The 24,472-nt window shown below is 45.2% G+C and overlaps 1 long non-coding RNA gene across 1 annotated transcript in view; it reads right to left on the bottom strand.

Moving 5' to 3' along the window:
• Positions 1-17,935: 17,935 nt before the first annotated feature.
• The window catches only part of LOC121490987, a 138,019-nt gene continuing 131,482 nt past the window's right edge, over positions 17,936-24,472 (bottom strand). Inside the window, exon 7 of the long non-coding RNA XR_005987817.1 lies at positions 17,936-17,988. This is a non-coding gene — a long non-coding RNA (uncharacterized LOC121490987). The remainder of the gene's footprint in view (positions 17,989-24,472) is intronic.

Raw genomic sequence — 24,472 nt, 5'->3', positions numbered from 1 at the left:
ATATTAACAGCAGACAATAAAACTAGGGCACAGCACTGAGCTTTCCAGAAGAAAGATACATCATGGTGCCCAAATCCATCATGAGACTGGAATCTAGAGTCCATAAACTAATCTCCAAAAGAATCTTTCAGGGATGTTAATTGCTTTTCTTTAGGCTCCAAAATAAGGTCTGAATATTGATCTTCTGAACACCAAGGAAAATGATTATTATATGAACCCATTTATGGCAGACCAACAAGAAAGTATTTATTTATTTATTTTTAAATTTTTATTTATTTATTCATGAAAGAGAGAGAGGGAGGCAGAGACACAGGCAGAGGGAGAAGCAGGCTCCGTTTCAGGGAGCCTGATGTAGAACTCGATTCTGGGACTCTGGGATCATGCCCTTAGCCAAAGGCAGACGTTCAACCACTGAGCCACCCAGGCATCCCACAAGAAAGTATTTAGCTAAGAGAGCACTCTGGCTAAAAATTAAGCATCATTATTATTATCTTTTAATTTAAAAAAATATTTTATTTATTTGGGGGATCCTTGGGTGGATCAGCGGTTTAGTGCCTGCCATTGGCTCAGGGCATGATCCTGGAGTCCCGGGATCGAGTCCTACATCGGGCTCCCTGCATGGAGCCTGCTTCTCCCTCTGCCTGTGTCTCTGCCTCTCTCTCTCTCCCTCTCTGTGTCTCTCATGAGTAAATTAAAAATTAATTAATTAATTAAAATATTAAAAAATAATTTGTGAAATCATAACTAGCATATATGCATGAGCTCATCAAATGCTGTTGTCAGCCCTAAAGTGTATGTCTTTGTCACGAAAACCGAGAGAAATGTTTGTGTATCAGATAAACTCCAGCACTTGATAACTTCCAATTGATTCCAAAAGGAGCTTGTAATTGGGTGCTCATCTTTACAGAGGACCTTTGTTCTTTGAAATGAATGTAAGCATTATTGCCTCTCCAGGATCGCGCCCTGGGCCAAAGGCAGGCGCCAAACCGCTGCGCCACCCAGGGATCCCTGTTCTTTGAAATGAATGTAAGCATTATTGCCTCTATTTTATAAATACCTGGAGGGTAGTCAGGTAGTTTCCCAAAAGTGGAGGCAGTGGGTGGAAAGCTACCACTTCCCCAAAAGCTAGCTCTCCCCAAGATCCTGGTTGGTGGAAGCACAGTTTCCTTTTCTTTCTCTTTTTCTTTCTTTCTTTCTTTCTTTCTTTCTTTCTTTCTTTCTTTCTTTCTTTCTTTTTAGAGAGAGTGTGTGAGAGACAGAGAGAATGTGCTGGAGCAGGGGGTGGGGCAGAAGGAGAGCAGGAAGTAGATTCGCTATGAAGTGAAGCTGGGAGCCTGGCTCCATCCCAGGACCTAGGACCTGAGCAAGAGCAGATGGTTAACTGATGGAGCCACCCAGGTGTCCCAGAAGCACAGTTTTCTGAGGCTGGTTAAGTTATAAATCTCCACTGGATAGGAAGGCTAGAGGTGAACATAGCATCATCTGCAAACACCTGCAGGGTGGTCAGCTTTACTTGATGGATCTCATCTCTACATGGACTTCAGGTTCCCCTCAAACCTACATGTGTCCAAAAAACCCTAAAGTTGATTTGTAATTATAAAAATTATACCTGCTTGGAAGAATAACTAGAAGCATAAAGAAGAAAACCATAATTGGGGCACCTGGGTGGCTCAGCTGGTTTAGTGTCTGCCTTTGGCTCAGGTCACAGTCTCAGGGTCCTGGAATTGAACCCTGCATTGGGCTCCCGGCTCAGCAAGGAGTCTGCTTCTTCCTCTCCCTCTGCCTGCTGCTCCCCTTCTTGTGCTTATGCTCTGTCTCTGTCATATTAATAAATAAAATCTTTGGGACGCCTGGATGGCTCAGTGGTTAAGCGTCTGCCTTCGGCTCAGGTCATGATCCCGGATCCCCGGATCGAGTCCCACATCGGGCTCCCTGCATGGAGCCTGCTTCTCCCTCTGCCCGTGTCTCTGCCTCTCTCTCTCTCTGTGTCTCTTATGAATAAATAAATAAAATCTTAAAAACATTTAAAAAATAAAATAAATAAATAAATAAATAAAATCTTTTTTAAAATTAAGATTTCAATAGAAAGTAAAGCAAAGGACATCTACACATAATTTAAAGAAAAGAAAGTGTAATGGTTAATAGAAAAATTAACATCATTAATTATCAAGGACATACAAATTATTACTATTATTATTTTAAATATTTTATTTATTTATTCATGAGACACACACACACACACACACACAGGCAGAGGAGAAGCAGGCTCTGTGCAGGGAGCCCACTGTGGGACTTGATTCTGGGACTCCGGGATCACACTCTGAACTGAAGGCAGGCGCTCAACCGCTGAGCCACCCAGGCATCCCTCAAGGACATACAAGTTAAAAAAATGGTCAGATTTTTTTTTTCCTATCACATTGACAAAGATTTACAAAATGATGATAGTCAATGGAAACATGAGTCCAAGAGCCACACACTCATGACAAGCAAGGGGAGGCTTAAACAAAACCACTTTCAAACAAAAAACTAAAAATGCTCACATCCTGGGGTGCCTGGCTGTGAGCATGTAACTCTTGATCTCGGGGTCATGAGTTTGAATCCCATGATGGATATAGAGATTACTGAAAAAAAGTAAATAAACTTAAAAAAAAATGCTCACATCCTTTTACCTATTAATTTCCTTTCAAGAATCCATCCCCTAAAGAAAAAAGAGATATAAGTAAAAGAGATATAAGGTTTTTTTTTTTTTTTAAGATTTTATTTATCTATTTGAGAGGGAAAGAAAGAGAGAGAGCATGAGCGGGGCCTAGAGAGGCAGAGGCAGAGGCAGAAGGAGCAGCAGACTCTCCACTGACCAGGTAGCCCAATGTGGGACTTGATCTTAGGACCATGAGATCATGACCTGAGCCAAAGTCAGATGCTTAACCGACTGAGCCATCCTGGCACCCCTAAGTAAAGGTTTATATGCAAATACATTTACCTAGACATCTCATATAATAGAATATAGAAGAAACTAAATGTTCAAGGATAAGGAAATTATTGCTTAATTATAAGATATCCATATAATGAAATGCTATGTGATAATTTTTAAAAATTGAGTTTTTAAAGAATAATTAATAGCATAAAAATATTTGTTAACTAAATAATCAACATATTAAACTATATAGCGTGTAATCCAAATTTTCTTAAAAATAAATATTCTATAACATTCTAAATTTGAATATAAACAAATACCCTACAAAAATAAATACATGTAGGTTACAGGTGATTATGGATTTCTTCTTTTTTTAAAGATTTTACTTATTTATTTATTTATTTATTTATTTATTTATTTATTTATCTGAGAGAGAGGGAGAGGTGAGAGTGGGAGTGGGAGAAGATGCAGAGGGAGAGAGAGAAGCAGAGTCCCCGCGGAGCAGGGAGATTGATGGAGGCTTGATCCCAGGACCCAGGCATCATGACCCTAGCCAAGGAAGACGCTTAACTGACTGAGGCACTAGGTGCCCCGAAATCTTACTGGTTTTTAAAAAATTAATTTTTATAAGTAGTTATGTGATTATATTTTGTCATATTATAGATAAGTATTTTTCCCAGTTTGTTGTTTGACTTGTAATTTTATTTTTGGATTTATAGAAAATTTACATTTTCATATGGTCACATCTTTTTTTTTTTTTAAGATTTTATTTTTTTATTCATGAGAGACACAGAAACAAAAACAGAGGAGAAGCAGGCTTCATGCAGGAAGCCTGATGCAGGACTTGATCTGGGACTCCAGGATCAAGCCCTGGGCCGAAGGCAGGCACCAAACCGCTGAGCCACCCAGGGATCCCCATGGTCACATCTTTTGTAGGTTTTTTTGAGGTTTTTTTTTCTTTCATGACCATTATGCTTTGGAAGAGATTTCTCATCCAAAAAGCACATAACTATTCGATAAAATTTTCTTCTAGTTATTAAAAATGATATTCTATTTGCAGTAACTCTTTAATTCATATAGGTTTAATCCTGGGACATGGCATTAAGTCAGGATTTAAAGTAATACACTAAAAAAGTAACCCATTTTCCCAATATCATTTAATGAATTATCCATCTCTTGGCAATAGACTCATGAATCTTGTCTTGTCAGTGAGTTCTGGTCTTAGTCTAATGGCCTTTTATTAATTTCCATTTACCTGTACAGAGCTATATATTCTTTTCCCATTTTTATTTATGCTTTAGTTTTATTTACCCAACAGTGAATTTCTTGACGAAGGAGGGTTTCTTTTTCCTCAGTCATTGGCTTTTCTAATCACTGTTTCCCTGATTATCTGCAGTGCTGGGCACTGGGGATCTTCAGACGGACAAGACGGTCAATTTGCTCAGGGAACTCACAGCCCAGAACTCGGGCAGGTTGAGCTGACTGCAGTAAAGATAAGGAGTGTGGTGGAGAAATGTCAGGGTGCTAGCAGAGCAGAGAGGGCTTTGCAGAGAAGGGGCTGCTCCAATGGTGCTGGAGGCCCCTGGGAATTTGCTAGGCCAGCAAGTGGGGAAAGGACATGTGGGACAGAGGGAACAGTTTACACAAAGGGTGAAAGATGGGAAAGCTGTGTGACAAGTCTGGGAACCTGGAAGTAGTTGCAGAGAGCTTATCACGGGGTGCAGCCAGGAAGATGGGGGGATGGGCTGAAGATAAAGGCCAGGTGATTGGGGAGTTTGGATTTTACCAAGTGATGACTAATCCAGGGAGTGAGGCAGTCAGAGACTTAGAGAAATTCCTTTGGTAGCGATACAGAAGACTGATTGGAGGGGCAGAGGCCTGAGCCGGGAGAGATCATGTAGGAGGAGAGAGCAAACAGGCGCCTGAACTGACGTTGGCAGGGAGGAGGTACTGGAGAAGAGGGTGCAAACCTGTGATTCGACAGGATGTAGGAGATAAAGAAAGGAGGAATAATTTAGGATGACTCTGTTTACAGAGCCATGGAGTGCAGGGGAGGGATCAGGTGTGTCGGTAGATTCCAAAGAGAGAATGAGTACATATTTGAGTCTGAGGTACTCATTGTACATTCAGGTACCGATATCTAGTATATTGGAAAACACATGTCTGGGGCCAAGAAGAAAGTTTTGGGGTAGGTATGTGGATAGATATTAGATACCTATAGATAGATACCTTCAGCATCTGAGGTCATAATTGGAATCGTAAGTGTGTATGAATTAATCAGTCAGGAAGAGAAGAAAAGAAAGCTGACGGTGGATCTCTGGGCACACTGATATGTGAGGGCGAGATGGAGGCACTAGAGCCCTTAAGGAATCTTGAGAAGAAACAATGTGAGGGCTAACCTAGCAGAAGACAGTGGGGCTATGGAAACTAGGGTGGAGAAAGTTTCACAAGGAAGGGAACTGTTAAAAGAAACTGATGGGCAGAGTTCAAGCTAAGGAAAGAACAAAAGTCCATTTTTAACAGAGAGCAAGCGAGCACAAGCAAGGGGAGCATAAGCAGAGGGAGAGGGGCCAGCAGACTCCCTGCTGAGCAGGGAGCCTGATGCAGGGCTCCATCCCAGGACCTTGGGATCATGACCTGAGCAGACGCTTACCCAGCTGAGCCACCCAGATGTCCCCAGATGTCCATTGTGTTTGGCCACAACATCATTGTGTTTGGTTGTGGTGATCTTAGCAAGAGAAGTTTCAGTGGGGCGTTGGGGGCAGAATATGAAGTAGGTGGAATGAATGGGGCATGGAGAGGCGGAGGCAGAGAGTACAGCCTCTCCCAGACCCTGGAGTGAAAACTGGGGGAAGATACTCTTCAGGTCTACATTTATTTTATAAACTACTATGCGTCAATCATCAAGCTGAAGACACTGGGGGGTGAGGAAGGGAGAAGAATGAAGGAGACTGCCATTGAGAAGTGTTCACACTAATGAAACATAGCAATAGTACACTAAAATAAGCACTGGGGTAGGGGTGAGACCACTAAGTAGGAACAGAGGAAGGACGAAAGTGTATAGGAATGAATGGTGTGAGATGAAGATGCATTTATTTTTTTAATTTTTAAAAAATATTTATTTATTCATGAGAGACAGAGAGAGAGAGGCAGAGACATAGACAGAGGGAGAAGCAGGCTTCATGCAGGGAGCCAGAGGAGGAACTCGATCCCAGGACCCTGGGATCACACCCTGAGCCAAAGGCAGATCCTCAACCAATGAGCCACCCAGGTACCCTTGAAGATGCATTTAACCAGGGCACCCAGCAATACCTGCATCTTGGTCCCAAGGAGCGACCCCTTTCTACATCCACTCATGTTCCCCTCCAACTCATTCTTTACACAACCACCCGAGGAATTTTCCAAACCCAAATCTGATGACCCCATTCCCATTCCAGCAGCTTCCTGATGTTCTAAGGACAAAACTCTGATTCCTAATATAACCAAGGCCCTTGTAGTGTGGACCCTGTCTCCCTGTCCAGGCTCCCTGGGCCCTTGCTCCTCTAGTCCTATTCTTCCTTCTACTCCTCCAGCACGCCAGTTATATCTAATTTAGCAAATGTATTCCAACATTCCTTTTTTTGCCTATAAATGCCTGATTTCCCAATGTTCTTGGAACATTGTAAGATAGTAAAGCTTACTGGTTCACTCATTAATTAATGAATCTTTAACACATGTTCATTTCATATTTGTATCAGAATCACATGTTTTTTTAAAGATTTTATTTATATATGGGACACCTGTGTGGCTCAGTGGTTGAGCATCTGCCTTTGGCTCAGGGTGTGATCCTGGAGTCCTGGGATCCAGTCCCGTGTCAGGCTCCCTGTGTGGAGCCTGCTTCTCCCTCTGCCTATGTCTCTGTTTCTCTCTCTCTTTCTCTGTTTCTCATGTTTTTTAAAAACAAGATTTTATTTATTTATTTGACAGAGAGAGTATAAGCAGAGGGAGTGGCAGACAGAGGGAGAGGGAGAAGCAGGCTCCCTGCTATGGGGTAGAATCACAATTTCAGACTTTTGAAAATTCTACTTTTTAAAAAGATTTTATTTATTTGGGTGGAGGGGCAGAGGGAGAGGGAGAGAGAATCTCAAGCAGACTCCAAGCTGGGTGTGGAGAGCAACGTGGGGCTCAATCTCACAATGCTGAGACCATGACCTGAGCTAAAATCAAGAGTCGGTGGCTCAACTGACTGAGCCATCCAGGCACCCCAAAAATTATACTTTGACAGTACCTTCACCCCTGTCCCTTTGGAGCTTTACGAACCACCAACCCTATGTGCATGCAGCCATTTGTACCAAGCTATTCTGTGATGTCATTTTCCTCCAACAGGGTCCAGCACAGCCAGGTATGGGCGAGGCTAATGATGGTTGCTCTGCAGGAGCTTCCTCAACTAGGTCTCGTTCCTAGATCTTCACCTTTTTACTGACTCCAGCTTCCCCTCAGCTGACAAATGGGCTCAAATTTTGGCCACTTTGAAAAAAATACCACTCTAGGGACACCTGGGTGGCTCAGCTGGTTAAGCATCTGCCTTCAGCTCAGGTCATGATCGCAGCATCCTGGGATGGAGCCCTGCATCCAGCTTCCTGCTCAGTCCTCCCCCCACACTTATGCATGTGTGTGTGTGTGTGTGTGTGCGCGCTCTCTCTCTCTTTCTCTCAAATAAGTAAATAAAATATTTAATTTCTATTTTAAAAAGATTTTATTTACTTATTCATGAGGGACAGAGAGAGAGAGAAACATAGGTAGAGGGAGAAGCAGGCTCCATGCAGGGAGCCCAATGTGAGACTTGATCCTGGGACTCCAGGATAACGCCCTGACCCAAAGGCAGATATTCAACCACTGAGCCACCCAGGGATCCCAATAACTAAATAATCTTAAGTGAGCCTGTTAAACGGTGCTAAACACTGAAAGGACAGACAGTCATTGTCTTGCTTTATATGTTTGGATAATTTTTCTTAATAGCACTGAAGCTGCTGGCAAGAAAGTGGTTCAGGTGGTTCTTTGTGGTGTAGAATGGAGCAGTGAGAGATGCCTGGGTGGCTCAGTAGGTTAAGCACCCACCTTCAGCTCAGGTCATAATCCCAGGGTCCTGGGATGGAGCCCTGCTTTGGTGGGGACTCTGCTTCTCCCTCTCCCTCTCCCTCCTTATGCTCTCTCTCTGTCACTCACTCTCTCTAGAATAGATAAATAAAATCTTAAAAACATAAAAAAAAAAAAAAAAGAATGGAAGCAGTGAAAAGGGGAAACCAGAAGGAAGCCGAGGGACTGAGATAAAAGAAAGAGAGCAGTCGAGAGCTGACTGACTAGATGAGGTCCAGGAGCAGGTGCAGGGAGGGACAGGGAGTAAGAAGACACGAAGAACAGGAATGTGCGCCAGGAGCTGTAGAGGTGGAGCATTCCAGGGGCTCTCAGAACCCAGGGTCTGTGGCAGAAGACTGTTGAAGGGGACCATGGAGTTCCAAATCCGAGGAGCTGGGAGCTTGCCTTTAGACCCATAAAATCATGGCTGATGTGCATCTTCCAAAGATCACACACATTTCTCTTGTAGCCAATACTTTCCTGGAATAAACAGGGAGAGGAATTCTGAAAAATGTAGTTTCATGGTGGATGGATTGTCCACACGGATCCTGACTTCTAGTCCTTCCTGAATCGGTTGGGCTTTGACCAGAGAAGCAGAAACGTCATGAATGGTATAGAATAAAGGATCTATTACAGGGATTATTTAGAATGACACAATCATGGAAACTGGTAGAAGACAGCAAGGCTGCTGCTTCTGGATCTGAGGTTTGGCTTGAAGTCACTACAGGTCAGTCACTGTACTGGCCGTCAGAAAAGAAAGCTGGGTTTGATTGAGAGTGAGGACAGATGGGAACTCAGGAGGACAAATTGAAACCCAGGTCTGATTTTTAGCCTGGACACTATGGGTGCCCTCCAGGAGGGGCTGGCACCTTTCCTTGTAGCCACACTTGACCCAGCCCGTGGAGAAGCTAAAGGGGTTCTGGTAGGAGTGGGAAGTGCTGTGGGTCCTGGTGCTGCTTCTTGCCCATGAACTTGCTGAGCACATAAGCTACCTCAGTGCCTGGTGCCCTGCACTTGCCTTTAGACCCATAAAATCATGGCTGATGTGCATCTTCCAAAGATCACACACATTTCTCTTGTAGCCAATACTTTCCTGGAATAAACAGGGAGAGGAATTCTGAAAAATGTAGTTTCTGCTTGGCTAAAAGAACACAGAACAAAGCCACCTCACTGAGCCGCCCAGGTGCCCAAGACTAGGCTCTGTAGAGAGGGGGCCTCATAAATCGTGGGGGCTTGCTATCAAAAATATCTTGAACATAAATTACAGGTACCTGCAACAACATGGATGCACCTCAAGAACATTATGCCACACAATAAAGGCCAGATATAAAGAGTACATATTGTATGATTCCACTTATGTGGAATTCCAGAACAAGCAAAGCTAACCTAAGGTGATAGAAATCAGAACAAAGTTGCCTGGGACTGGGGTGATGTAGGGAGAGACTCATAAAGTGCATAAGGAAATTTTTGGGGGGAGGGGCAGGTAGGAAGTAATGGAAATGTTTGCATTTTGTTAGAGGTGTGAGTTACACCAACGTATGCACTTGTCAAAACTCTCTGAACTACAACCCAACATCTGTGAATTTTATGACACGTAAGTTATGTCTCAATTTTTTACAAAATGAAAGTAAAGAAAAATGGTGCCCTTAGAGCTAATGACAGACTGATAAACAACAAAGGAAAACATATGTGCTGTTTCCTTATATCTGTGCCCAGGCCACTTTCAAGAGACTAGTCCCAGCAAAACACATCCTCGCCCTATGATCAGAAAAGGGTCAGCAGAGCCTGAGATATCAGGATTCCTCACCTTCAGCCAGGAGAGAAATCAGGAGAGAAACAAGCAGGAGCCCAAAGGCAAAACTCCCAATAAAGAGACCAGGCAGATACACTCAAAACTCAGATTCATAGTCCGTTCAACAGAGATCTGATTTCCACACTCCAGTGTAGCTCTCGGTGTGGGTGACTCACACAATCCCAAGTAAGGGAGATTATGGTTAACAGTGAAGCTGGAAGGAACCCAGAGGACGTGGATGGCACAGCCACGCGGGCACCCGCACCTGATCTGGCCTGCTTTCCCCGGGTCTTTTTTTTTTTTTTTAAGATTTTATTATTTATTTATGAGAGACACACACAGACAGAGGCAGAGACACGGGCAGAGGGAGAAGCAGGCTGCACGCAGGGAGCCCCATGGAGAACTGGAACCCGGGAGTCCGGGATCACGCCCTGAGCCAGGCGTCCCTTCCCCGGGTGGTCTAGACCCGCCTCCCTGCCGTGCTGTTTGCGTTTCTCGGGACATCATCAAGTGGCACCAACAAAAGTCCTTATCACACACCTGGGTGTTCGGTGCTGCTCGTTCACTGGGGAGCAGTGTCCCCCCCCCGCGGGGAATGCGGCTCAGGCACCGGCCCCAGCGGGCACAGCTGCGGAGACCGAGGCAGAGCCAGGAGGCTCGCTCGGAGAACCCGGCAGGGGTGGGGGTGGGGTGGGGTGGGTGGGGGTGGGTGGGGAGGACCCGATGAGAGGGGTTGGGGGCTGGGATGGGGCGGGGGGGGGGGTCTGTCCCAAAAGCCCTCCCCTCCCGCGCTCTGGCCTCAGCCCAGCAGCCCGGACTTGCAGGTATCCTTAGAGGTCCCCACGGGCACCTTTACTTAGAGAGTCCTTTTACAAGCTCAGGTGAATTTTTAACTTCCCTTGGGTGAGATTAAAAAAAAAAAAAAAAAAAAACAAAGGCAGAAACTCCGACCCCTAGCATCCTCACCCCAGGCCTGGTTTCTACAGCTCTGCTCTTTGTCCCCGAGTCTCCTCCCATCCTGTGTCCCAGGCCCCAGGGGCCAGCAAAGACAGTGATCACGTGGCTCCGATGGGGCCGAGTTCCTGGCCCGCCCCTGGGCTCCCTGCCGGGACCAGGTCGCCTAGTATTTCAGGCGGCTGCCCCATTTTTCACTTTTCCCTTTTGCTTTTGTTGTTGAATGTGATTGTGTGCCCATCACCCTGGGATTCCCCCAACCTCAAGTTGCAGTTTCTTAGATTTCAATGCTTTTAACGTCAGTGAAAACTTAAGAAAAAGAAAGAAGAAAGAGAGAAAGAAAGAAAGAAAGAAAGAAAGAAAGAAGAAAGAGAGAGAGAGAGAAAGAAAGAAAGAAAGAAAGAAAGAAAGAAAGAAAGAAAGAAAGAAAAGCAACATTAGGCTAATATATTCTTACTGCACAGAGGAAGCTCAGTTGTTTTATTTCTCCCTAAAACTGATGCTCACCAGTACTTCTTAGATCTTGAAAGATATGCGTGCTATTTATTTGTAGGAAAAGTACCAGACCAAGTGAAGGTGCTTTTAAAACCTACCAGTCTCTCAGAAAGTTCTCTCCCTTGTCTCTCTCCGATACCACCTCTTTTAAAGCCTCCTTTATGGAGCACTCAAATAACTGAAGTATCAGGAATGATTTCAGGATTAATTAAGTAATAATAAGTATTGGGAATTTATTTTGGTGAAATTGCATGGCAAATACATCATTAAGCACTTTTCTTTCTTTCCAGGCTGAGGTGGCAAACTGGGGAGTCAGCCTGTGTGATATTATACAGGAAAATGGTTCTTCACCACCGCACGCAAGCATGCCAAGGGGCGGGCTATCTAGGAGATGCCCCCTAAAGATGACCAAAGGGATGAATGAAGAACAGTCTGGGAGAAAAGAAGAAGCAGGGGTCTTCTCACATAGCAGAATTCCTCCCAGAATCAAGAGTTGACTGAGTCAACAAAAATACACATTTGACTTTTTGCTTAGCTAATTGTTGGGGAAATTTTTCGAGAAAAACATTGTTGGAAATTACTGGAAAACGTTATTGGAAAGGTTAGGAGCCTAAAAAGCCTTTAGATACCGGAACTGCTGGGATCAGATCCCAAGGCCTTCTGAAGACAGAGGGGGTGGTCTTGGACTTGGCCCTGCCCGCTCATGGGCTCAGAATGGACATGGCTACTGATTATTTTATGTTTAGAAGAATTAATTGAGGGCAGCCCCAGTGGCCCAGAGGTTTAGGGCCACCTTCGGCCTGGGGTGTGATCCTGGAGACCTGGGATCAAGTCCCAAGTCCGGCTCCCTGCGTGGGGCCTGCTTCTCCCTCTGCCTGTGTCTCTGCCTCTCTCTCTGTGCCTGTCATGAATAAATAAAAGTAAAATAAAATAAAAATATGTTTTTAAAAAAGAAGAATTAATTGATTGCAGTATGCTCGGCTTAAAAAGTTGTCATGAACCTGGGGCGGGAGTAGAAGGCGTGTTGTTGTCCATGTCCTGACCGCCCCTTCCTGCTGTGGGCTAGAGGGAGGCCAAAAACATTTGGCATCCTTCCCAGACCCCTGGCTGCTTGAGGGAAGTAGTACTGGTTGCTCAGTTGACCACACAGACTTAAGTCCAAATTCTGCCTGGGTCCTGAGTTACATAACCTGATAGAAGTAGACCCTGTGAGGCATGGTATTAAGCTGCAAAGAAAACTCAATTAGTTTAAGCATTGGAGATATAGTTGAATGGAGAGCTGCCTCTGTGAAGACCAAAGACAAGGAGACAGTGGAGGTGATGTGGGTGGTGGGTGGCAAGGTGCATAAGGACAAGCTGGCTCAGGACTGGTTGGTGTTATGGGATCTTGGCATGGCCTGTAAGTCCGTTTGTTGAGGCTAAAAGTACAGCCCCAAGTTCACCATCAAGTTGTTTTTCTGTTCATATTGACTCATTTTTCTGGAAGCAGTTACTCTGGGTCCTTCTTTAGAAGCCCCCCAAGTCTTGTGATCTCATACTTTCTAGGCTCATCATCTTAGAGCACGCAAGTCCACATACTCAAGATACTGAAAATTCATGTACCAAACCATGCACTATTGATATTTGGGGCTGGATCATGGCTTACTGTGGGGTGCTTATTGTAGGACACTGTTGTAGGATATTTTGCAACCTCCCTGGCTTCTATCCATGAGATGTGAGTAGCACTCTCCTGTCGTGACAACTAAAAATGCCTGCAGACACTGGAAATGTCCCCGGATGGCAAAACTGCCCCCAGTTGAAAACCACTGCTTCTGACACATACCCTCCATGAAATTCTTTACATGGGCTGCTGTGATGATTGGTATTAGCTTGTCCAGCTACCAGAAAAAAAACACAAGAAACTCAGTATCAGCTCATGTTGAGTTTAAGAGTGCTCCTATTCAATTCTATGTTAGACTCAGAGAAATCTCAGGGTCAGCCCGCTCAGGTTCCAGGCTTTAGAGGGTCCTGCTCCAGGCCTGTTCCAGCCATGTCTCTTCTCGTGGGTTAAGGGTCAAGAGGGCCACAAGAATATGCTGACTACATTCTAGACCACATTCTGGGTACTCAGGACACCAAAGTTCCTTGCTTGAAAAGGGTCATGTTTGCTTTCAGGGTTCACACAGCCTCTTCTTGGGGTCCCTTTTCCAGACTGTGGGCCATGCTACTGGGGAGGCCCAAGTGGGGCCAAGGGGTGCCACCTCTTGGCAATGTGGATGGAGCTGGGACATGCAGGCTCTACTCTTACCCTGACTCCTGCAAATTTTAGACAAGGGTCTGCCCTCTCCTTACACCACCAGCTCTCCAACAAAATGTAGTTGATAAGAGATCATTAACAGTTCCCCATCACTCTGTACCTCCTCCAGCTTCGCCACCATCCTCAACCTCTGCAGAGTGTGGAGAAGAACACCCTGGCCCCATGTGGAGAATCAGAATGGAAAAGAAGAGAGTCTGAGACCCCAGAGAATTGCCCCCCCGCTCAAGTCAGGGCTAGACAGCTTTAGACCTCTCCACTAAGCAGAGAGCACTACTACCTAATTATTGTGAAACATCCCCTGGAAGAACACCAGCGTTCCTGGTAATTTGTTTTCCTCTATTTGTATCTATTTGACACAGAGGATCAGCTTGTCCGTGGGACAGCAGACTCCACTGTCAGGCATCATTTGGTGCTGTGTCTCCTCTTCCTCCTGAAGCAGTCTGGGTGATCCTCCTCTAGCTGGAATGAATCACTCTTGGTTTTGAGCCCCTGCAGCTGGTTACTCATTTTCCTGATTAATTCCATTGACCTGTTCCATTACACCTGTCACTGAGGTGAGTCCTCCTAGAAATAGCTTCTCAAGATCGAGGGCATCTGATTCACCCGGCTTTCCCCTGTGGGCCTAACACGAGGCCACCAGATGGACACACACACACACACACACACACACACAGAACAAACTGTGGAAGGAAGCATTACTTGTTCCTCGCTGAGGCAATTAACTTTAAAATACAACCTGGTTGGGATTAAAGTCACCGAGTTTTATGAGAAAACCAGCCCAACCAGTTCCCTCCTTCATGGCTCTTGGCTCTTCGATCTTGAAGCTGGTTTGTTTTTTTAACTTAGAGCCTTGCTGTCCACATTCACTTCCTACATGGGCCCCCAGAGCTTTTCCACCGCAAACACTGGGAACATTAGGGAACAGCAAGTTTTCAGGATTATATTGGTTCCTTATTTTTGTTTTAAGGCATTAAGGCATTAATGGAGGGCATTAAGGAGGACACAAGATGAGATGAGCACTGAGTGTTATACTATATGTTGGCAAGTTGAATTTAAATAAAATTTTATTTTATTTTATTTTTTTAAAGTTAAGGGATTTTTTTTAAGATTGTATTTATTTATTCTTGAGACAGAGAGAGAGAGAGAGAGAGAGAGGCAGAGACACAGGCAGAGGGAGAAGCAGGCTCCTTGTAGGGAGCCTGATGTGAGACTGGATCCCTGGTCTCCAGGATCAGGCCCCAGGCTGAAGCTGGCGCTAAACCGCTAAGCTACTGGAGCTGCCCTAAATAAAATTTAAAAAAATAAAAGGTTTTATTTATTTATTTGAGAGAGATAGAGCACAAGCAGGGGGAGGGGCAGAGGGAGAAGGAGCTTCCCTGCTGAGGAGGGAGCCCAAAGTGGGGCTCGATCCCAAGACCCTGGGATCATGACCTAAGCCAAAGGCAGCCGCTTAACTGACTGAGCTACCCAGGTGCCCCTGTATTAGTTTCTTAGAACTTCTGTAACAATGTACTACAAACTTGGTGACTTAAAACAATAGAAATTTATTCTCTCATGGTTCTGGAGGCCAGAAGTCCAATATTAAGGTGTTGACAGGACCATGTTTCCTCTGAGGACCCTAGGGAAGGATCCTTCCTTGTCTCTTCCAGTTTCTAGTGGCTGTGTCAATCCCGAGTGCTCCTAGACTGGTAGAAGTATCATTCTAGTCTATGCCTCTCCATTGCCACATGGCACTTTCCCTGTGTCTCTTTCTTCTCTGTATCCAAATTTCTCTCTTTTCAAAAGGACACCAGTCTTTCAATTAGGGCTGACCCTAATCCAGTAGGACGTCCTATTTTTTTTTTTAAGATTTTATTTATTTGAGAGAGCGAGCGAGAGAGAGAGAGAGAGAGAGAGAGGGAGAGAGCACAAGCAGAGGAAAGAGTGAGGAGAGGGAGAAACAGGCTGCCCTCTGAGCAGGGAGCCCAATGTGGGACTTGATCCCAGGGTCCTGGGATCATGACCTGAGCTGAAGGCAGACATTAAACTGACTAAGACACCCAGGTGCCCCTAACCTCCTCTTAACTTGACATCTGCAAACCCTCTATTTCCATAGAAGGCCACATTCACAAATACAGAGGCTCAGGACTTGGACATGTCTTTTTAGAAGACACAATTCTACTCACTACAGGGATGAAAGGGCTTACTTCCCATAGCTTTTGTACAACTCTGTCTTGGAGCAATCTAAGATTCGACAGCTGTGCAAGCCTGTATTCCCATCATCCCTTTCTATATAAGGCTTTGCAATTGGTAATTTTTGATTTGCTCCTAGCTCCACCATATGTGTAACCTTGGATAAAATACATAACCCAGAATACCTTTAACTGTTATTATACCCCTTCACATAAAATATAACAACCTTACAACAATATACTTCCAATTCTTCTCTCTCATCCACCTTTTGGAATAATGTGATCATGTTTTACTTTTTTTTTTTTTTAAGATTTATTTATTTTAGAGAGAGAATGAGAGAGTGAGTAGGAGGAGGGGCAGAGGGAGAGACAGAGTCCTCAAGCAGACTTTCTGCTAAGTGCAGAGCCAGATGCAGAGCTTGATCCTTGGACCCCACAATCATGACCTGAGCAGAAATCCAGAGTTGGCTGCCTAACTGACTGAGCCATCCAGGTGCCCCTGTTCATTTTTTTAGTGTTTTTTTTTCCTCCTGCTTCATTTTGGTTGGTTTCTATTGCTATGTCACAAGTTCAGTAATTTTTTCTCTTGCAGGATGTTCTCTTGCTAATTCCATCTCTAGAAATTCCATTTGTTCCCCAGACCTTACATTTCTCTTTTCACCTGTATTCATGTTTTCATGGAGTTTCACTCTTTTTACTATTGAGCAAAGATTCAAGGAGACCTTCAAGTTCTTTGTCTCTTGTAACTCCATCCTCTCTGGAATTCTGTCCTACAAATTCCAGCTCCTGTCCACCCTCTACCCCGGCACTGTGATATCTCTCTCAACTCAGCAAGTCCCCTGGGCAATCCCTGTGCCACGGTCTAGAACATGTCTCCAGGCAGAAAACCAGGGCAATCACTTCATGTGTTTCCCTTCTCTTAGGGATCACAGATTTGTGCTGTCTGTTGTCCAACATCTAATCACATTTGTTTTATGCATTTTTGTCTAGTTTTCTGGTTGTTTATGACGAGAAGGTAAATTTGATTCCTGTTACTCCATTATGACCAGAGGTAAACATGGTGAGTAAATTACGTAATGTCTCCCCACTTTACCCATTCTGCCCATTCCCCCTACCCTGAATGAAAACCCATATAACTCCATTATATAGATGAAAAAGTTTATGTAAATTGTCCAATGTTAAATAGCTGATAAATGCAGAGCTGGAATCCTTATTCCAAAGCCCTTATTATCCTACAGATTATAAGAGCTTAAGGCAGTGCCTAGCACATAGTAGGAGTTTGAGAATTCAAGTATTAGACTCTCCTTTTACTCTACTACCCTCCCTTATACCCGGCAGTACAAAGGATATAAAATTATATTAGATAACAGAGTTTGCACTGGGAAATCCAATTTCTGCTATTGGGTCCTTTCTCTACACATCCTCCTTGGGATTTCTCTCTTAAACAGCTCTCAGATCCACTGACTTTCTTTGCCTTCACTGCCACCCTTCTAGTCTAGATGACTGGCCACTGCCTGACTCCCATGGGAGACTCCAGCTCGATTCCCTGCACCTACTCTGGCCTCTCTAACTTCTCTTCATCACAGCCCTGGCAATTCTTTCAAAATGCAAATCTGATCAGGCCACTGTCTTGTTTAAGCTGGTCAGAGAACCATCAGAATAAAGTCTACAAATCTTGTTAGAGTCTACAGGATCTGCCTGGCTTGGCCACCAGCCTGGGTCTCTAGCTGCTTCTCACACTATACTTGTACTCACTCTCCCACCCACACTCATTACCCCGTTGTCATTTCCCCAAATATGCTGTCACACGTCTGCATTTTCACCTTTTCTCATGTTTCTATACAATAATGAATCGCCATTTGAATGAAAATGTCTAGGTTCTTCTAACGTCTCATTTTACCTGAGACCCTATGCTTATCCTCTGGGACTTGCCAAGGCCTGGCTCTGGTTGGGCCATCCAGGCAGGTTCTTAAGCCTCAGTCCCTATGCTGATCTTTGTCACAGAATCTGCAATGTTTCAGTTTGCCTTATAAACTCAATAGGAAAATACTGGCCCCTAAATGATTATCATCCTGCAAGATGCAAGTTTCACAAGATGGCCCTAGAATTATCAACTCAAAATGTTGATAAAGGACAGATTGGTGACCATGACTAACCTTGGAGGAGTCTTTTCGAATATCGGAAAAGGCCTGGAAGTTTCTTCCGCTCTCTTTATTCCCAGATAGGATGAGCCCCTCTAACTTCAGGACTCCTGTGGGAGCAAATGAGACAGGATCCATAAGTGGCTTTGAGTTCCTTGGTGAGAGCCAGTGTGTATGTAAATATTACATGCCGAAGTTTGTAATGGGAGTGTGCAATAAAGCCTGACATCATCTTTCTAAGCATGTAATATTGCTCAATGGAGTGAGACTATTGAAACAACCTATTAAGAGTCCATGAGAAAAATATGGAGAGGGAAGGTAGCTTCTGGGAGGAGGTGGGTGTCAGGCTTCAGAGCTCAGCCCCATATGGAATATACAGGAGTTGCTCAGGCTAGACTACCACCTGCAGAGGTTATCAGAGGTGATTCTGTGCTTGGGACGGGTAATAGAGAACCCAGCTGCTGTGATGAGATCACCTCTGGCTCTGTGAAATCAACAGTGTTTGGCAAAAGTGCTTGCTTACCAGACCTGGCTGTGTGTGTTTGGCCCTGTATCAGCTGGTTAGGTTCATGGCTGGCTTCAGTGATAGGTGAAGAGGCAGCTCCTTACATGTTAGCTAAGTCTTCTAACATTTACATATATCTCTCCCCAAACCAGGAATCTCACCTCTAGAATTCAATTCTGTTGGCTTATTGTCCCCCTGTTAAAACGTAAATACCTTGTGAGGGCATCTGCCTGGCTCAGTCAGTAAGGCATGTGACTTTTCATCTTGGAGTTTTTTAAAAAAAATATTCTCTACAGCCAACATGAGGCTTGAACTTTAAAAAAAAAAAAGTTTTTAAGAAGACGTGAACAGGGATCCCTGGGTGGCGCAGCGGTTTGGCGCCTGCCTTTGGCCCAGGGCGCGATCCTGGAGACCCGGGATCGAATCCCACATCAGGCTCCCGGTGCATGGAGCCTGCTTCTCCCTCTGCCTATGTCTCTGCCTCTCTCTCTCTCTGTATGACTATCATAAATAAATAATAAAAAAAAAAAAAAAAAGTTTTTAAGAAGACGTGAACACTTTGTGAAGGGTGAATGCTTTCTTTTTCCCCAGTAGGACTTCTAATGGAGAACCACACACCACCAGACAAAAGATGCAGAGGTAAAACTCGAGAACAGCTTGGGCGGAAATCCTCCTCTAGATTCCCTTGGAGCTGAGAAAGGGTACTGGTTCCCAGAAGGAGCCCAGAAGGCAGAGGAAAAGGCAAGGAGGGGTCTCACAAGCAAACACCAGCCTGCAGCTTGGGGCCAAGATTTGGCTCATTGTGGATTGAGACAGGGTAAAGGAAAACATGTCTCACAAAGGAAATTCTCTGGCGCTCACAAGGCACATTTACACAGGCTCAGTCCTGACGAGCACTGCCAAGGAGAGCTGGGTCCAGAGCTCAGAAGCAGGACCTCATGTTAGGGGTGTTTCTGGGTGTTTCTGGGGCCAGAGATTCAGACTCCCACACTACTGGTTCAACCTGTTTTACCTCCTCAAATGTTTTCCTCGCCTGTTCACTGAGGCTTGATATTTATATTAATGGGCAGCAAATTCTGTATTTAGAGAGAGAGTGAGAGAGGGGAGGAGGAAGGAGAAAAAGAGAAAGAAAGAAAGAAAGAAAGAAAGAAAGAAAGAAAGAAAGAAAATGAGAGTTCATTCATGGCATTGAAGGAGGCAAAGAAAGTCCAGCTGGGCTTGCCTGGGTTGGGGGTCTGGGGTCTACTCTGGTCTAATTTTGCTCAAGTCCATCCCAAAGAGGAAATCCATTTTTTTCTCCTCAAAACAGCAACGGAATAATTTCAGATGACTTTCAGGTTCCCCAGAAGAGGAAACAGGAAAAAAGAAAAAAAAGACCTGTACGAAAAATATGAAGGGGGTAGGCAGTGACAGGTAGAGGGCTCAAATTCTTTGTTTTTTAAAAGCTCTCGAACGACCATTCTGCAATGCCGTGCTGCCCTCTGCTGGCCGAAGTGTGGTATAGCGCCCAGAACCGAGGATGACTCTGAAGTCCTTTGCCACCTTTGGGAAAGACAGAGGGACAGACTCCTGGCCCCTCAACCCTTCCCGGCCACAAGGCCCTTGGATGGAATTTTGCGTCTACACCGCCAACCCTGGCCCTGGCCCTACTGGTTTTCGACTCCGCCACCATTGCCAGGCCCGCAGGTGCCAGCTTCTGTGCAGACAGAGGACAAGGGCCCAACAGAGATTTGGGATTTATTCACATAGGTTTGTAGGACCAAGTACCTCAAGTCTCATGCTCTCAGTTGCCTGGTAATGCGGCTGGGTATTAAAACAAATTAGTATGCTTAGGGGCTTTTCTTTATTCTTGTAAAGCAAGATCTCCACAAATAGATTCTGAAATCAAAATTGAAAACTCTCCTAGTATTTCCTCTCTATTCCCTTATAAGGCTTAACTCAAAGTCTGCTTTCATTTTCTTCTGAGGCTTTTGAAATCTTCCATAGTGAAGTGTGGGTGCATGTTCATCCAGTCCCCCAGGATGAGAAATGGAGCCTAAAAGAGAAGGTATTCTCTGCACAGCTCCTCGGTAATCAGTGGTATTAAGTATTAGGATTAAACTGCTCCTTGGAGGGAAAAAAAGAAAGTGTTTATGGGCTTATGGACTTTTCTCAAAGGCACACTGGGAAACATGAAACATGGGCCTGATTTCAGAGGCTGGCAGATGGAAGCATAGCCAATTTTTAAAAGCAACTATCAGGCGAGTTATTATATCTGACACAAACAAACCAGGCCCCCGAGACCCGGAGGTGCTTTTTGCATCTGGAAGAAGTTGATGAGGCAGATCTGGATCTGAGGATGCTCAGGCGATACTCCTTAGGCCTTGGTGGATGTTCTCGTTGATGTAGTGGGGAGCTTCACGCCTCTGCTAATGCCAGTCTGAGGACCCACCTCAGCTCTGAGAGGAGCTACTGGGAGCAACAGACTTGGCAGAGGACCTAAACCATAACACTTGTGTGTTGAAAGTTGTTGCCTAGATGGTTTCATGGGTGTACAACCAGTGTGGTCACATGGGCTCCATGCTCAGAAGGGTTCTGTACTTGGGATTAATGCTCTGTGGCCACTGTCTTGCTACTTTGACCTTTAAACAGTTTAAGAATTTTTTAAAAAAAGATTTTATTTATTCATTCATGGAAGACACACACAGAGAGAGAGAGAGAGAGAGAGGCAGAGGGAGAAACAGGTTCCATGAAGGAAGCCCGATGTGGGACTCGATTCCAGGACCCTGAGATCATGACCTGAGCCAAAGACAGATGCTTAACCAACTGAGCCACCCAGACGCCTCTTACCATTCTTAATGATGTTCTCTTTGATTTTACATTTTCTAAGTAAAGCCTGATGGAACTAAGCAGCATGCACTGGGGCTTGGCGGTCTGTCTGCCTCTCACTGCCTCCTTGGGACTGGTCTTGGCTGTCTCCTGCTCCTTGGTTTCCATGCCCCCCCCCCAGATCTCCGCTCCCTGCCCTTGCCCCTTGATGCTGTCACCATCTCTGCCCCCCCCCTCCCGCCCCAAGGGTACAGAGAGAATGACAGTTGAGCATGTGTGCCCTCTGGTGTCTGGAGGAGAGGCATGATGGCAGCTGTCCCTCCCCTGGGCTGCCAGTGTCATGGTGCATTTGGCGGGCACAGCAGGGCTTAACCTCTCACCCACTGCTGGTCCCGGGACTGAGCATGTGCTGGCATAGGCGTTTCATCCTTTAGGGCTGTGCCATCCAATGTGGGTTGTGCCTGGAACGTGGCATGTCGGTCTGGTGGCTGGTCAAAGGAGGAATCCCAGAGCTGCTGCGCTGTGTGCATATGCACCCAGCACACAGCCTACCTCCTGTGTCTGTGAGGGCTTGCACTCGTCCTACAAACATCCCTGTGCCCAAGGAAGCTTAACATTAAAGAGCAGGTAAGAAACACCATGAGAGGGGCGCCTGGATGGCTCAGTGGTTGAGCATCTGCCTTTAGCTCAGGTTGTGATCCCGGGGTCCTGGGATCTCTGTGTCTCCCTCTGTGTCTCTCATGAATAAATAAATTAAATCTTTTTTTAAAAAAAGAAACACTATGAGAGAGCAAGAGAGTCCATGGAAGAAAAAAAATTCATATTTTAATGCCTTTAATGGCATTAAAACCTTTGCAGGTTTTAAGTAAGCTCTCTGCTTGACATGGGGCTTGAACTGAGATCCTGAGATCAAGAGTCACATGCTCTGCCAACTGAGCCAGCCAGGCATCCCTTTCCTTGCCTTTGGAACAAAACAGCCTATATTTTTCTTCTTCATGGGACTCATGCATTAGGGAGCTAGTCCTGGCTGCAGTGGAGGGCGGGGATCCTCTTCAGGTGCTGTCTACATGGCATCTTCAGTTACTGGACTCTTGTTAAAGGTGATTTGTCAAGTTTTCAGATGAGCTTATGGAGTTCCCACTCCATAGCTAGCCACTGACAACGTCAGAGTAAGGAGGATAAAATTTGGTTGAATGAATTGGTAACTAAACAAATGAATAAAGCAGCAAACTAAGGAAAGCAGCAGGGCATAAATGTGTGATGGGCTCAAAATAGGAATCTTCCAGGGTTATTTGCCTTTGGTCAGGAGGCAAAGATGAAGCAGGAAGAATGTGTGTCATAGAAAGCCCTTGAGGGGATGCCTGGGTGGCTCCTGCCTTTGGCTCAGGGCGTGATCCCGGGGTCCTGGGATTGAGTCCTGCATCAGGTTCCCCCGCAGGGAGCCTGCTTCTCCTCTGCCTGTGTCTCTGCCTCTCTCTGTGTGTCTCTCATGAATAAATAGTAAAATCTAAAAAAAAAAAAAAAAAAAAAAGCCCTTGAGGGCTCTGGGCAGTCCAGCCTCCTTTGCTGGTGGTCTCCTCTTCCACTCCAATCCTCATTCACTGCTTTCATGCTGATGCCTAGAAGACATTCATACTGTATAGCAATAGGACTTTTGTGATGAGAAATGACAGAGGCCTTGATACAGAATGCCTCTTCCTGGGAGAAAATATGCGCACGTTACCAACCTCTGTTGATCTGTCTCCCAAAATCCCAAGCTGCAATAATTCCAGAGACTCATTCACAGGGAACATGGCTGATAGTTGATCAGAATGTCCCATGGCGTGCACTGTGCCCACACCACCTTCCTCCCTGCCTGTCCAATGCCCACCCAGCTGGCCTCCACTGTCCCTTGAAGCCCTCTCTGCCTGCTCCAGCGCCCCGAGCTTTCTCTTCTGAACTCTCACAGTATAGACTAGGACTCGATCTTTTCTATGTGTGCTATTATTTTAGCATTTGCTGTGTAGGCTTTAAAGGCTCTTTGCTTCTTTGAAGTCAAGGACTGTGTTGTTTCCTTACCTTGAATTGCTCTGAACCCCAAGCCCAGGCCTGAACATCAAGTACTTTGACTCTGCTGTAGCTGCTCAGCCTTCCACACTTTCCCTCCATCACCCTGGACCTGTCCCCACCACAGGGCCTTTGCACTTGTTCTCCCCCTGTCTGGAAAGCCTCAGCTCTCTGCAGGGCTTGATCCCACCTCTCCTTTAGGCCTTTGCTCAAATGTCACTTCATCAATAAATCACTCTCTGATTGCCCTGTTGAATATTCCAAACCTTCTCATACTCCCTTTGTCTCTTTTCTCATTCCCCGACTATTTTCCTCCAAACTACTTTCACCATCAGGCATACTAGATATTGCACTTTATTTATTTATTGCTTTATTATTTATTGATTTATTTATTGCTTACCTTTCTTTATTTATTCATGAGAGACAGACAGAGAGAGGCAGAGACACAGGCAGAGGGAGAAGCAGGCTCCATGCAGGGAGCCCGATGAAGGACTTGATCTCGGGTCTCCAGGATCACGCCCTGGGCTGAAGGGGGCACTAAACCACTGAGCACCCCCCCTCTCCCGGGCTGCCCTAGGAAGGACATTCTAGAAGGATGGTGATTTTGTCTGTTTGTTCGCTGACATATCCTTACTATCTAGACCAATTACAGGCACATAGGAGATGCTCTAACAAAATGTGTGGAGTTAAACAAAGAACACATTCAACAGGTTCCTATTTATTCCAGTTGAAATCCCACTGCATGGTCTGTGGTTCTTGGAGACTACAGGCCTGCCAGGGTCAGAGACAATAAGGGAGCAGCTTGGGGATAAGGAATCATTTCTCTCTAATAATTAATTTGCTCCTTCTCTGAGCTCCTGGATAGTCATAGACTCATAGTCAGTGTAACCAGTGCAAATTCATGCCCCGGGCCCTGTTGGCTCAACTATTTAGGGCCTGAGCTGAGGAGGCCAGAGTCACATGTCCCCTCCCTGAGTGAGTCATGGCACCTGGTTCAATGCCATAGTCCAGCCAGGGTGTGGGGGAAACAGAATGAGAAAACAAGCTGCAAAAAGGCAGAGCTGTGTAGATGCAGACCTTCGCTGGGCTGTGCCCTCCTTCAGTTGGGGTGAAAAAGGCATCTGGAAACAAGGAGGCCTGTTCTGCTGTTGAGCAAGTTGGAGATCCTTCTTTTTTTTTTTTTTAAGATTTTATTTATTTATTTACTCATAGAGACACAGAGAGAGAGAGGCAGA

The sequence above is a fragment of the Vulpes lagopus genome, chromosome 5 (assembly GCF_018345385.1).
Source record: "Vulpes lagopus strain Blue_001 chromosome 5, ASM1834538v1, whole genome shotgun sequence".
Taxonomy (NCBI): Eukaryota; Metazoa; Chordata; class Mammalia; order Carnivora; family Canidae; genus Vulpes; species Vulpes lagopus.
Note: the sequence above shows the minus strand (reverse complement) of the source record. Positions and strands in the feature narration are given on the sequence as shown.